Here is a 13902-nt window from a genome sequence, read left to right as displayed (position 1 = left end):
TCTGTGGGATTTTAGTTAATGACCGATCGGTCTAGTACTAGTAGTCTATTGAATCTAGCGATCGATCTTAGTGGGTTGAGGGATCTCTTGTTAGCGCTCGGTCTTGTACTAGCAATTATGCTAGTGTTATCACTCGGTCTTGTACTAACAATTATGCTAGTGTTAGCACTCGGTCTTGTACTAGCAATTATGCTAGTGTTAGCGCTCAGTCTTGTACTAGCAATTATGCTAGTGTTAGCGCTTGATGTTGTACTAGTGCTCATTACTGGTAGTTCTCGGTTTTGTACTAGTGCTCGTTGTTGGTAGTGTTCGGTCTTGTACTAGCACTCGGTCTCTTCGTAGTACTCATTCTGGTACTTGTATTCAATTTTAATAATGTTCGGCTTAAGTCATTAGTGTTCGGCTTAAGCTAATAGTGTTCGACCTATTTCAATAGTGTTCGGCCTAAGTCATAAGTGTTCGGCCTAAGCTAATAGTGTTAAGCCTATTTCAATAGTATTCGCCTAAGCCAATAGTGTTCTACCTAAGCCAATGACGTTCGGTCTAAGCCAATAGTGCCCGTTCTAATTCATAAGTGCTCGATATAAGTTCAATTGTTCGACTCCTGCTTGAGTTTCTCTCTAAATGACCGTTCGGTCATGTTCTTATGTAGGGAGGGTTTTTCCCATTCGGTCTTGTGCATAGATTATGTTGATCTTTTCGTTCGGTATGCAACGTTCACAGAGTTCTCAATCGTATGAGTGAAGATATGATTGTTGAATGGAATTATATGTTATATAATGATGATGGTGTTTTTAAGTAATGTAGAAGAGTATTCCAAGGAGGAATATCTTAGGAATGGTTATGGAATTGTAAAGTATGAATGTGGTTATTGCTAAGCTGGCATTTATCCTAATATTCTATGATTACTCATTCTCAAGTAGAGAGGAGTAACTCATGTGTGAAAATGGCAGGAGGTCCTAGTCTATAAGTGTAACTTGGGCGAGGTATAACAGATTAATCCCGGTGGCAGCTGTTGAGGGCATCCCAACTACTACACCATCCAGGTGCAAAAACGTCGTAGCTACACAATTCATACAGTCTGGACAGCTAGAGTAAAAGTGGTCGGTCATGGCATATATTATATGGTCGGTCATGGCATATATTATATGTTCGGTCATTGCTGGAAATGTATGTTTGGTTGTTGCATGATTAACATGATTGACTTTTGTTTACTCTTGTATTTGTTTGAATTATATGTTTTATTAGATTAATTAAATTACTCTAGCTTACCCTACTTTTCTTGTCTTGTTCTATGTTTTCCATTCGATTGTCTTCTCTATTGCAATGATCATCCTGTGGATGTGAGCAGAAAGTGATGATTGTTCGTTGGAGTAGGCTTTGGAAGATGTTAAACCTGCATTTTAGTTAGAACCGGCCGGTCAACAGATTTGATGTTTACATTTTGTAAATCGTTCAGTTTATACAGGGTGTTGTATAACCGATCAGTTTGTTCTTATGTTTTGTATAGTATCTATTTTCCTTAATGATTTTAATGTTATAGTTATTTTGGATAACTGTATTGTTAAAATACTTTGACAACTCATGGATAATTGATCTACTATATTATTATTTGTAATAGATCTATAATATAGTTTATACTATATTTGTAACATCCCAATATTATAGTATAAACTATAAAGAGAAGCATCACATACATGATAATATAGAACAGTTATCCAGCTAGAACATAAAGTGTTAACATTACAGTTATTCAAAGACAACTATAAATTTAAAACTTTATATACAAACTAAAGGATGATCAAACGTATATACAAGGTTATACTATACTAACTACTCTGCATCATCACCTTCATCCAATGCCTACTCTAGATACACCTCTTCTTCTGCTGCTCACACCCAAAGGATGATCATTGCAGAAGAACACCAGTACATACAAAATACAAGCACATAACAAGGTAAGCTAGTTTAAAAAAAGATTAATCACACACTAATTTACTAAGCTTCATACAATTATACTATTCATTCACATCACATAAACTCTTCACACATAACACCACACTGACTTTGACTGTTCGAACTTAGAATGATTGACGAGCTATGGCGGGTCGTGCACTCGTGGTGGCTTCTACTGCTTTGCAAAGCCATAGCGAATGGGTTTCACCCTACCACACTCACGAGGTTAGTCCGTTATCACTCTCACCTCTGGCCATATTGCAAGCACCCAAGACTAGGACCTCTTGCTACTCCTCACGACATGGATCAATCCTCTCTACTTAAGAATGAAGGACCATTGGAGTTTCAGGATAACCCCCAAGACTAAGCTCCTGCATTCATTCTAAACTTACTTGAATCTCAACAAGAGATTTCACTTTGAATCACAACATAGGGCACCACCATGTATCCTCTCCTTGAGGATTATGGAATTATGTCCATTAACCATACTTTGAACTTTACACTTTGAATTAACCAACTTACACTTTGAAACACAACATACATCAATAACCAATGATATTACAAAATACAACTTCAACTTACTTCATAAAGCACTCAATGTTTCATGTAAAACAACTTAAGATCAAAAGAAAAGTGAACTAGAACTGAACCTCTCACACAGTGCACACATTCGCATAGCGAAACTAGAGGCTTCTCGCACAACAACATAGTTCGTTGTGCGAATCCTCATACAAAGACCTAACCCTCTAAACCATTCACATAGCGGTTAGACTCGCTATGCGAATAAATCGTCACTTGAATCAGACCCCAGACCCCTTGCATAGTGTCCCAACTCGCTATGCGAGAACCTTAGATAGTGGCTCACGCTCCTTAAGCACTCGCAGAGCGAAACCCATTCGTTGTTCGAATAAAAAGAATAATAAACCCAGACCCTAACCAGTAGCATAACGACTTGATTCGCTATGTGAATCATCAAAGAAAGAGCACCCTCTCAATCCATTCGCACAGCGCACCCATTCGTTGTAAGAATGCCTTGGCAGAGAGCATCTTGCCAAGGTGACTCGCTATGCGAATCCATTCGCACAACGAGTCTGCATAATCTGCATAACTAAAATTCTGTAGAATCATGTAACTCAACCACAACTTACCAATTGTAAACATTTTTCCCAACTTCTAACACCCCTAGATTGTTGTATATACTTAATTAGACTTGACTAAGTGATTATAAACCTTCCTAACATCAATCTAAAGTGTTTATGCACCAATTCCTACTTTAAAACATCAATTGCATCAACTTACAGACTCAAACTCCAATTTACCACTTTGAACCTGTTTTTGACCATTTTAATGACTCAAACAAGTCACATACAACTTACCTAAACTGCCCAAACAGACCATACCAGTACTAGAACTCAAATTCTCAAATTCACTACCTCACTTCCTCCAAAATGATTCTAAAAAACCACAATTCACTTCATATTTTATTTGATCATCACTATAACAGATTACACACATTGATATGTTCAATTACAACAGCACACAACATCCAATTCAGTTCACAATCATCATTTTACAGTTTTCACGATTTGGCATTCAAAGAACATACTATTAAGTATACTTGTCGCAACCGGAATCGCGACGGGACGACGATCCAAAAAAACGAACGGGTTTTGAAAAAGAGATTTGGGAGTCGCCACCATAAAAATTCTGGAAAACTACGGAAAAACCATAAAATGATAAGACACGGTCCGCGAAAACCAGATTCTGGGTTCGGGAGTCGGTTACGTGTAGGGAAGGTGTTAGCACCCTACAACGCCTGCCCTAAGGCAGTACCTTTAACTAAATGCACGAATATGATGTGGTTTTCAAAATGTTTAACTATCCCCTAAAATAAAATTTTAAATAAACAAAATATATTTTTTAGTTTTTTGGGCCCGACAAGGATTGACCTTGCTCCTACGTATTCTCATTCAAAATGAGAAATGAGGGTTACGTAGTTCTTTTTGAAAATCTGTTCGAGAATATTTGTTTGGAGAATTACTTGAGAAAATTGTTTGGGAAAATTTGTTTGGAAATGATTATGAATAATTTGGATTTTTAGGGAAGTGAACCTGACAAGGACTAGCCTTGCTCCTACGTATCTCCACTCTTGATGGAGAATCAAGGATCACGTAGTTCTGGCAAAGAAATTGTTTGTTGTTTGAAAATGTGAATGTTTTATATTTTTGGTATTTTTTATGTGAGAAGGAGAAAAGTTTTTAGCACAAGGACGATGCGAACGATCACACATGTGCTTAAACCTTTTAAAATATTTTTGTTATTATTTGAGAAAAGAAGAAGAAAAGGTTTTAGCACAAGGACGATGCGTGCGATCACACATGTGCCTAAACCTTTAGAATATTTTATTATTATAATTTTACTTAAAAAGAAGAAAAGGTTTTTTTTAGCACAAGGACGACGCGAGCGGTCACACGTGTGCTTAACCTTCAAAACGTATTTTTGTAATTTATTTAAGAAAGAAGAAAAGGTTTTTAGCACAAGGACGACGCGAACGGTCACACGTGTGCTTAACCTTTAAAACGTATTTTTGTAATTTATTTAAGAAAGAAGAAAATGTTTTTAGCACAAGGACGACGCGAACGGTCACACATGTGCTTAACCTTTAAAACATATTTTCGCAATTTTACTTAAAAAAAAGAAGAAAAGGTTTTTTAGCACAAGGACGACGCGAGCGGTCACACGTGTGCTTAACCTTCAAAACGTATTTTCGTAAATTCTTTTATTTAAACTATAAATATTGCATTATTAAATATATATTTTAGGATAAGTAGATATCTAGAATAAATAGATAGAACAAAATAAAATAAAATAAGACAATAAAAATAAATAATAAAAAAATAAAAATAAAATAAATAAATAAATAAAACAAATGAAATAAGATAAACAAAATAAATGAAATAAGATAAAAAAACAAATAAGTAAATAAAAAATAAAGCAAATAATGAGGGGCCCGAGGAAAGGGGTGTCGAACGGTCCGTCGCAGGCTACCGTGCAGTCCGTGGAAGTGGCCGAACGGACGTTGGGAAAGGATTCAGAATAACGAGCGCTCGTTGGGGAGATGACGAGCGAACGTTGGGAAATGAGGCTGAATGACGAGCGTTCGTTGGGGGAAGTGACGAACGTACGATGAGAATGAGGCGGAATAACGAGCGTTCATTGGGGGAGATAACGAACGTTCAAAAATGTGGCTGAAAAACGAGCGCTCGTTGGGGAGATTATGAACGGACGTTCAAAAATGTGGCTGAATGACGAGCGCTCGTTGGGTGAGATGACGTACGGACGTTGAGAAATGGCGGCTGAATGACGAGCGCTCGTTGGGGAGATGACGAGCGGACACTGGGAAAGAAGGCTGAATGACGAGCGTTCGTTGTTGGAGATGACGAACGGACGCTGGGAAAGGAGGCTGAATGACGAGCGTTCGTTGGGGAGATTATGAACGGACGTTCAAAAATGTGGTTGAATGACGAGTGCTCGTTGGGGGAGCGTTCGTTGGGGGAGATTATGAACGGACGTTGAGAATGAGGCGGAACAACGAGCGGTCCAAGAAGTGGCCGGACGGACGTTTGGAGAGGAGGCCGGTGACGAACGTTCGAAAAAGGCTTAATAACGTGCGTTTATTTCTAGGCTTGGCCCACCCAGGTGGTTTCTAACCTAGAATCCCCTAGGGGTTTGGCATCTTCCCTTCCATTCCTCACCCACTCAGATCCAACACTCTCCAGAGACCCAAGGTCTCTTACTCTCTCCACAGGCTCACTGCCGCCTATGCCAGCGCCGACCACCGTCGCCTCAACCAGAACGCGCCTTGGCCTCGCCGGCGACAACTCGCGCCACCAGACCCACTACCGACCGCGGCGCCACTGCCTTCTCTCCCTCGCTTCTCTTGCACTAGCCTAGGGTTGAGGCTTTTCCACCTTGGGCACCGCCTGCCGCCGCCTCTAGCTGGAGCGTGCTTCCTCATTGGCGCCACCAGCGTCACTCTCCTCCCTCTCCCTTCGAAAATTTTCTCAACTGCCAATCGTCCCCGCAACACCACCTTTCCCTCTCTTCTTCCCCTAATTTTTTATAGTTTTTTATTGATTTACTGATTAATTTGGCATTGATTGATTTGACGTTTTATCGGGATTGAAAATTACGAGTGTGTGTTGTGTACATCTGAATGTGAGGGGTGAATGCTGGATTTGTTCTGCCTTGTGTGTTGATTGGGTTATGCTTGTTGGAGGTGGTTACGGGTGTGAACACGATGACCAGAGGAGTAGAGGATCAAAGGGGTTGATGAAGGCTTGCGAGGGAGGGAGACATAGGTTGGAGTCGGGAAATGGGTGAAGATGGTTAAGGGTAGGATGAGGCTGGAATGGAATCTGTTTTAGTGCTCTCTGTTCGTGACCTTGGGTGCTTCAGGGGCTGAAATATGATAATGACGATGGTGGTTATTTGCTAGAGATGCAGATGTGAAGTGGAAGCTGGAGCAAGAGCCCTACGTGAATGACAGCCTATTCGGTCTAGCAACAGAAGGAACACAGTATAATGGGGGATCACAACTCGCATTAAGGTGATGCGAGCATGAATATTGGATGTAAATGAATGGAATAGTGGATGAAACAGCAGGATAATCGAAAATTCATACCAGTATGACTATGAACGAATGCGGATAACATAAATTAGGGATACTTACCTTCAATGAAACGATTAGCCCTCTCCTTCCTCTACTGTGGACTCGTTTTCGCTTTTCCTCTGCTCTTCCCACCCCTTGCACACTCCTCTCTTTGCTCTCCAATCTCCAGCAATGGATTTCTTTTTTTTTTTCATCCAGGCCCCCGTAGCTCTCCCCCATAACCCCCTTTCTCTATGCTTTTCTGTGCTTTTTCTGCCACTCTGCAATTCCGTATACCAAATCGTGTATGTGCCAATTCTGTAGACTCCAAAACGTCTTTGCCACACCCGCGCACTCTGCAGAAACGGTTTCCCCTTCCCGCACACACACTGTTTCCTTTTTTTTTTTTTTTTACGCTTTTCACTAAAGACAAAAACGCCCCCTTTTCTTAATTCTCTTCTTTTCTTTTTTTAATAAACTAAAAAGGTAAAAACTAAAAAAACAAAAACTAAAGACACAAATAAACTAATAAGAAAATAAATAAATAAATAAATAGAAATAAATAATAAAAAAATGAAAATAATAAAATAAAAATAAAAATAAAAGTAAAAATAAAAAAAATGGTAAAGCCAAAAAACCAATCCGGACGAAATTCGATATTGACAATACTCAAAACATAATAGTCAACTCAACCAGCACTATAACACAGAATATATCACACACATATCATTCTACTAATTAAAACAACAATCTAGCTTTCCTTACCTCAGAGACAAACAACCCAACACACAGAATCGCTCCAACCGTACCTTGCGCTGCAAGAAAACTCAACAGAAACCTACAACTCACCAATTGGTGATAGAAAACAGCTCTTAGAACCTAAATTGAGTTGAAAAGTGAAGAAGGAAACTGCGAGACACATGCAACAACACTACTTGCATGATCCATAAACAAGAACAAGAGGAGAAAGAGGACAAACAGCTTACCAGATAGAATCACGGAATTGATCGGTTAAGATCGACGCCCTCTACGTCGTGGACGTCTAAGCACCTCCTGGTCATCAATCAGACAACTCAGTAGTGAGAGATGGTAGAGAGAAGTCAAAGAACTCTGAGGAATAATGTTCTAGAGAGATGAAGTGTTATTAGAATAATGAGACATGTTTATAAAAATTCTATTTATATTATAAGATTATTTTAAGTAAAATAATCTGTCTCATTATTTTAATACACCTATATGCTCTAATATTCTATTTTCTAGGTTCTTACAATATTTTTGGATGTTACATATATATATATATATATATATATATATATATATATATATCAATCTTTTAGATTACTTAATAAATTATGAATATTTTAATAATTTAAACTAGGACATGCATAAGTATTGGGACGCGAACAAGGTAGATATGTACTTATCCATCCTTGTCTCCGTGTCTAATTAAAAAAAATTGAGTATTACCTATATCATACTCGTATCTAGTCAATCCATGGATTTCTCATCAAAATATGAACGAGTTCAGATAATACTCCAAGGACGGGTTTATTTGTTATCCCTATTCATCTATGTCGCAAACGTTGAATCATTTTCACCTAAAACTTTATTAATGAAGGAATGTAGTCCTCATAACTAAGTGACATTAAAGATTTCCAAATTTGATAAACAACATTACCACGTGTGTGTTCATGTGTTAACGTTGACACACATGTGACAACATCATTTGTCATATCAGAAAATCATTAACATCATTTGGTCACGAGGACCACATCCCTCTATTAATAAAGTTTGAAATAAAATTGATTCAACGTTTGAAACATGAACGAAAGCCAATTGCACATGAAAGTTAAGAAACTGAAAACATATTTAACCTTACAAATTTTTTATAAAAATAAATTTTATCGACATTAATTAAGGGATGATAATTCTTAATAGTGTACTTGAGCTAATAAAAGATAGATAAAGTAATTAAATTTTGCTTTCGTGAGATTTGGTCCATTTAAGAAAAGAAATAAGATAAAAATGTAAGGTTATTTGTGATTATAAAGTGTAACTTTATAAAAATTTTAAACAACAACTAGTCTCATGACTCGTGTACCCACGAACCTTTTTTCTTTCAGATGGGATGAAAAGAAAGACCAAGCCTAAAGGGCTAGCCCAATTAGATCGACCAGTCCAGCTTTCTTGGCAATCATGTCATTTTGTCCATCTAGGCCACTACAAGAAAAATGTTATTTACATACAGATTATTATATACGGATTTTAATCCGTAGATAAAGATTTCATTATATACGAATTTTATATACGGATAAATTAGATACGGATTTTTTCGTATATAATGATAAAAATATTTATATACGAATTTTTTGTATATAAAATTGGTACGTAATGATACCATTTTTTTGCGAAAATTTTACCAAAATAAATCCATGTATAAAATCAGTACCTAATTAGATTCTCTAGTTATATACGGATTTTAGAATAAATAATAAAAAAAAATTAAAAAACTAAACCTAGAAAACGTAAGAGTCAGAATCAATACTCCAAATTTCTCTTCGACTCCTTCTTCCCTCTCGTCGAGCCATCGAGCCCCTCTTCTTCCTCACGAGCTCTTGTTCTTCCCTCTCATCGAACCATTTTTATCCATCCCTTCTTCTCTAGTCTCCATTGAAATCCTAACCTCCACTGCAAACGCCTCTTTCGTGTTACTCTCTCCTCGAACCCTAGCCGCTACCCCGTGCTCCATTACAAGGTTGAGGGGACTGGAGACCGCTCCACCAGTCATGCCTCCTCGTTGGCTCTCCCCTTGGAACCCTAACTCATTCTTAGACTCACGTGGAGACGACTGGAATGGTAGCGTCGAAGTCTCGCTCACGCTCACTCAAAGAGAAGAAGTTCGTCCATTCTTCTCGTGTTCACTCACCTTCTTCGGAGAGTTATTCTTTCAATCGGTAAGTTTCTTCGTTCAAACCTTCTTCTTTGCTCGTCCCCTAAATCCCTAAATCCCTAAATCTTAAGTCCATAAATCCCTATCTTCTCTGTTGAGATTGATGCAAAATGGTCTGTTGTGGGGTTTGCGCAAAGATTCACCGAATATATTCTTTTGTTCTTGAATATGTAGTTGATTTTGATGCATAGAGCTTCTGAAATGTGAAAGACGGTGATGGAATTATTCCTAGGCCAAACCATGGAAGTGAGAGTGCAAAAGAAGAAGAGAGAGACCGGAGAGTGGGTCGCCGTTGATGCCAAGACCAAACCCCTCTTGGAGCTCCAAACCCCTTTTGTTGATTTGAACTTAGAATACAGATGTTCACTTCAATACTTAAGTATTTGTGGTTTGATCATATATATATTTGCAGGTTGAAGGTGAGGTCCAGCGATTAAATGTTGCAAAGTCAGTAAGATGAAACATTTGATGTTTAAGAGGCAGAATGAGCTTAAAGAATTTTACAGAGGAGTTCACATGGATTTCGATAGTGAATTTGCAAGACAGATTTTGACTAGTCTCATTGAATGTGGTACAAAACTTGTCCTATTATCTCCTTTATATAGTTTTTAAATCTCTCTTTCTTTATATCGCCCAGCATAGGCTTCAGGACCATAATGACTGAACCTTGTGATGTAAGGATTAGGTTAATGAGGCTTTAAAGAGAAAGAGTGGAGACAATTTGTTTGCAGTTGTGATTTGCTTCCAGCAGCAACTTCCTTGCAACTTAGTGGCCCCTCGCTCTAGAGTGCACCGGAGCTTCTCTACTTATGGTTTGAAGGAATTACAGAGTTTCCTTGATAACTTGGGTAATTGAGTTCCTTCAATTTTCTTCTTTTTGAGGATTAAGATTCATTTGTAAGTGTAGGTGTAGTATGCTTGAGAGAAAACTTTGACTATAACATATGTCATCTAGTCGACATTTAATTTAGTTCTTGGATGTTTACAATCACTGCCACTGTCTCTAAATCATTCTTGTTATATTTCTGCATAATCAGTACGCATGGTTATGTGATGCCTTTCAACAATCTTGTTCGTTTTAATAGGAGTATTACATGGTTCAGATAAACTTTTATGTAAAACAGATCATTTTTTAATTTCATCTTGCTTATCATGTTTAAGTTTTTTGTATACATTACATTATTAGTTCTAAGACATCCTCATAAGAGAACTTTATGGCTTGTATAACTTCACTCTGATGTTGGTTCTTTCAACACTCTGCTTGGCATGGGAATAGGTAGCTGCACCGAACATGGCATGGACCTTTCGGGTTCTCCTTCCTCCGTGCTTAGTCTCTTTTTGGGTTCTCCTTCCTCCGTGCTTAGTCTCTTTTTGGGTTCTCCTTCCTCTCTATTTGTTAAGGTACACAACCATGGAATCTTATTTTTCTCTTACCAAATTGTATCCCTTTAGTTTTGTTCTCATCTTGTATATTTGTTGTCTCTGCTTCCATTTTTATATCACTAGCGTTACTATTTAATGTGATCATTATATGTGATAATAATAAACAACATTTCCACATGAGGTTGGAGATGTATGAAGTGGTGCGAAGATGCAACTTATATCTGCACTCATAAGATAGGTGGGAATGGACACGTTAATTTTCTAATTAGGCAGATGATCCAAACATCCTGAAACAAGTTATAGTTTAGTGATCTATAGCACTTGATACTTAACTTTGTATGCTTGCAGTTATGGGTATAAAACTTTTTATTTGTAAACAACACAAATAGTTCAGACATTTAAAGTAAACCTGAATTTAACAGTAGTGCCTCAAAGTGAAACAAGGTTAGTATGATTGTATATCTGGTATAATTGGATAAGGTATGATTGTATATCTGGTATAATTGGATAAGGTATGATTGTATTTATTTTTGGTCTAATAGAAGGATAAATGAATGGGGTTCTGGTGTTAATAAACAATTGCAATTTTTATTTTAATGAATATTAAAATGACAATTTGCTCCTCTGATAAATACTAAATTGATTATGATGTTAATAACTTTAACTACTTTATAAATTTTTGCTATTTTTGTTATTATATCACGCATTACTATATTATAAAATTGTGACTTATAAATACTTAATTTGAAAATTTATTTTCTCTTATGGTGTGACAGGATATAATTCATTACTAACAAAAGATAAATAATAATTTATACTAATAGTCATTCAAGACATGAATTGCATACTAGGTAGTAATTACTAGTTTTTAAACCATTTTCATGTGGGCCATTCCAATAGAACGTTCAGTAAAGAATAATAATTTTATTCAATTACTTTTTTACAGTAATGATTTCACCATTTGGAAGGATGCTTGGCTAATACTTTGATAATGTTAATTAGTGTCCTTACAAGTGAAAGGATTCCTTGTCAAGATATTTTCTACACACGGTTTTACTTTATCAATCCCCATCTCATTCCATTTTTCTAGGCATTCCATGGCTCCCACTTTTATCTATTATTGTTTTTAATAAATTTACAAGTCATGGCATATAGGCAAAAATGACTTCAATAACTCCACCCCTGTGCATAACCTCATTAAATGTTTACTAATTTCCATTTAAAAGTGTTATTTCTATTTATGTACCTTGATTATCTATGATTCTATATATTTCTAGTCCATTTGTGTTTGTTAATTAAAAGTTTTTATTGAGTATTCCAGTCTTATCGGTATCAAGTCAGGTTACTAATTTGTGGTTATTATTTACTATGTACAAAAGAAAAGATGAACCAATGCCATAAAAAATTTGCCAAAACATATATTGTATTGTCATTCTTTAAATATTTTGACAAGATAGGATGACTAGCAAGGGTAAGAATGTTGCGGGAATGAATAGACATGCTGGGCAACATGGAATTAGAAATAATACGTTTTCTTGACATTTCACAGGCAGAATTGAATATGCAAGATCTTAAAAGTGTCCTAGTGCATAATCTTTTGGTAAGTTATTTCTTTTTTTATCCTATGATAATATATTATGAGCATGGATACAAAAGCTTACATGTTTCTCTAATTTGTATACATTCTCAAATCTTGCTTGTGTAATTTGATCAATGTTTAACTGGTACATTGAATTCTTTGTCACAACATCATCTTCTTTTAAACAAAGTTGGTAGACTAATTATATGGTTAATAGTTTGTGTTAATCAAGCTTGTGGTTAAACCTGCTTTGTAACAGGGCCAAGGTTTTTCAATCTATATCTATCAATATATATAATTAATTCTAGTTGTTCTGATAAACACAATTTTTTTAAGGTATGAGCAAAGCATAGATAAGATTAACGGTTATATTTTTTTTCCTATAAGTTTAAAAACTCTTACTAAGTCTACCAAGTACAATAACTAGATAAAATTTTATTATTAATGAGTAGTGTAAACATTTCTAATAGTGTTAAATGATGTGTTACTATCAGGAGAAGAGCATGGTGGAAAGAATGAGAAGTGTTCCTCAGTAAAAGTTTTCGAACTTGGCTTCACATTTTTGCAACAATGGCAGGCATTGCCACAAGGCCTTTACAATCAAATGCATCATCATCAAGACTTTTCTATACACTTGGTAAATCTTGTACTCAACAATACTAAGAATTGAAGATTTTCTTTATTTGGGGTTTAGAGCCATTGCCTTGATGATAAATGACAGATCTTTGGTATTATTTTTTTACAATTTGGCAGTTTTATTTTATTTTTATCAGTATGAAACTACTAGTTATTGGGTATAAATGTGAGATCATTTAATTTTTTTTTTATAAAATTAGTTATATACGGATTTATCCGTATGTAATTTACATACGAATTTTATATACGGATTTATCCGTATGTAATTTATATACGGATATATCCGTATATAATTTATATACGGATTTTATATACGGATTTTTCCGTATATAATTTACATACGGATATATCCGTATATAAATTACATACGGATAAATCCGTATATAAAGTAGCTACGACAGTTTTATATACGGATTTTTGTCCGTATGTAAGTCGTATGTAATCAAGTGTTATATACGGATTTTGGGCCTTATATACGGATTTTGGTTGTATGTAATTCAATTTTTTCTTGTAGTGGGCCAGTCCAACCATCCAAGCCAAGCCAGCCATCCTAGCTAGCTCGATAGGACCAACAGTCCGACCATCCCGTCAGCCACTCCATCCAGACAATTCTGATAATTCAGGCCAACTGGGCCATATCAATAATCTTGTCCATTCTAGCCAATTCGGTTAGACTAGTAGCTTCGCCATATTAGCAACCCAACTATCTTGTCAGACCGTCCCTCCAAACAATCCCAAAAATCAGGA

The 13902-nt window shown here is 36.4% G+C and overlaps 1 long non-coding RNA gene across 2 annotated transcripts; it reads left to right on the top strand.

Moving 5' to 3' along the window:
* The first annotated feature begins 9123 nt into the window (after nucleotides 1–9123).
* On the top strand, nucleotides 9124–13264 carry LOC148196669 (uncharacterized). 2 transcript variants are annotated; one of them, XR_015780477.1, is made up of 6 exons: nucleotides 9124–9561; nucleotides 9732–10128; nucleotides 10237–10405; nucleotides 10834–10958; nucleotides 12490–12540; nucleotides 13014–13264. It is a non-coding gene; the product is annotated as an uncharacterized LOC148196669 (long non-coding RNA). The 2 variants fall into 2 exon arrangements; XR_015780478.1 differs by having other exon boundaries at nucleotides 9125–9561; nucleotides 10243–10405.
* The last annotated feature ends 638 nt before the right edge of the window (nucleotides 13265–13902 follow it).

This window comes from Vigna umbellata, chromosome 6 (assembly GCF_029865625.1).
Source record: "Vigna umbellata cultivar VRB3 chromosome 6, Vumbellata_1.0, whole genome shotgun sequence".
NCBI lineage: Eukaryota > Viridiplantae > Streptophyta > Magnoliopsida > Fabales > Fabaceae > Vigna > Vigna umbellata.
Note: the sequence above shows the minus strand (reverse complement) of the source record. Positions and strands in the feature narration are given on the sequence as shown.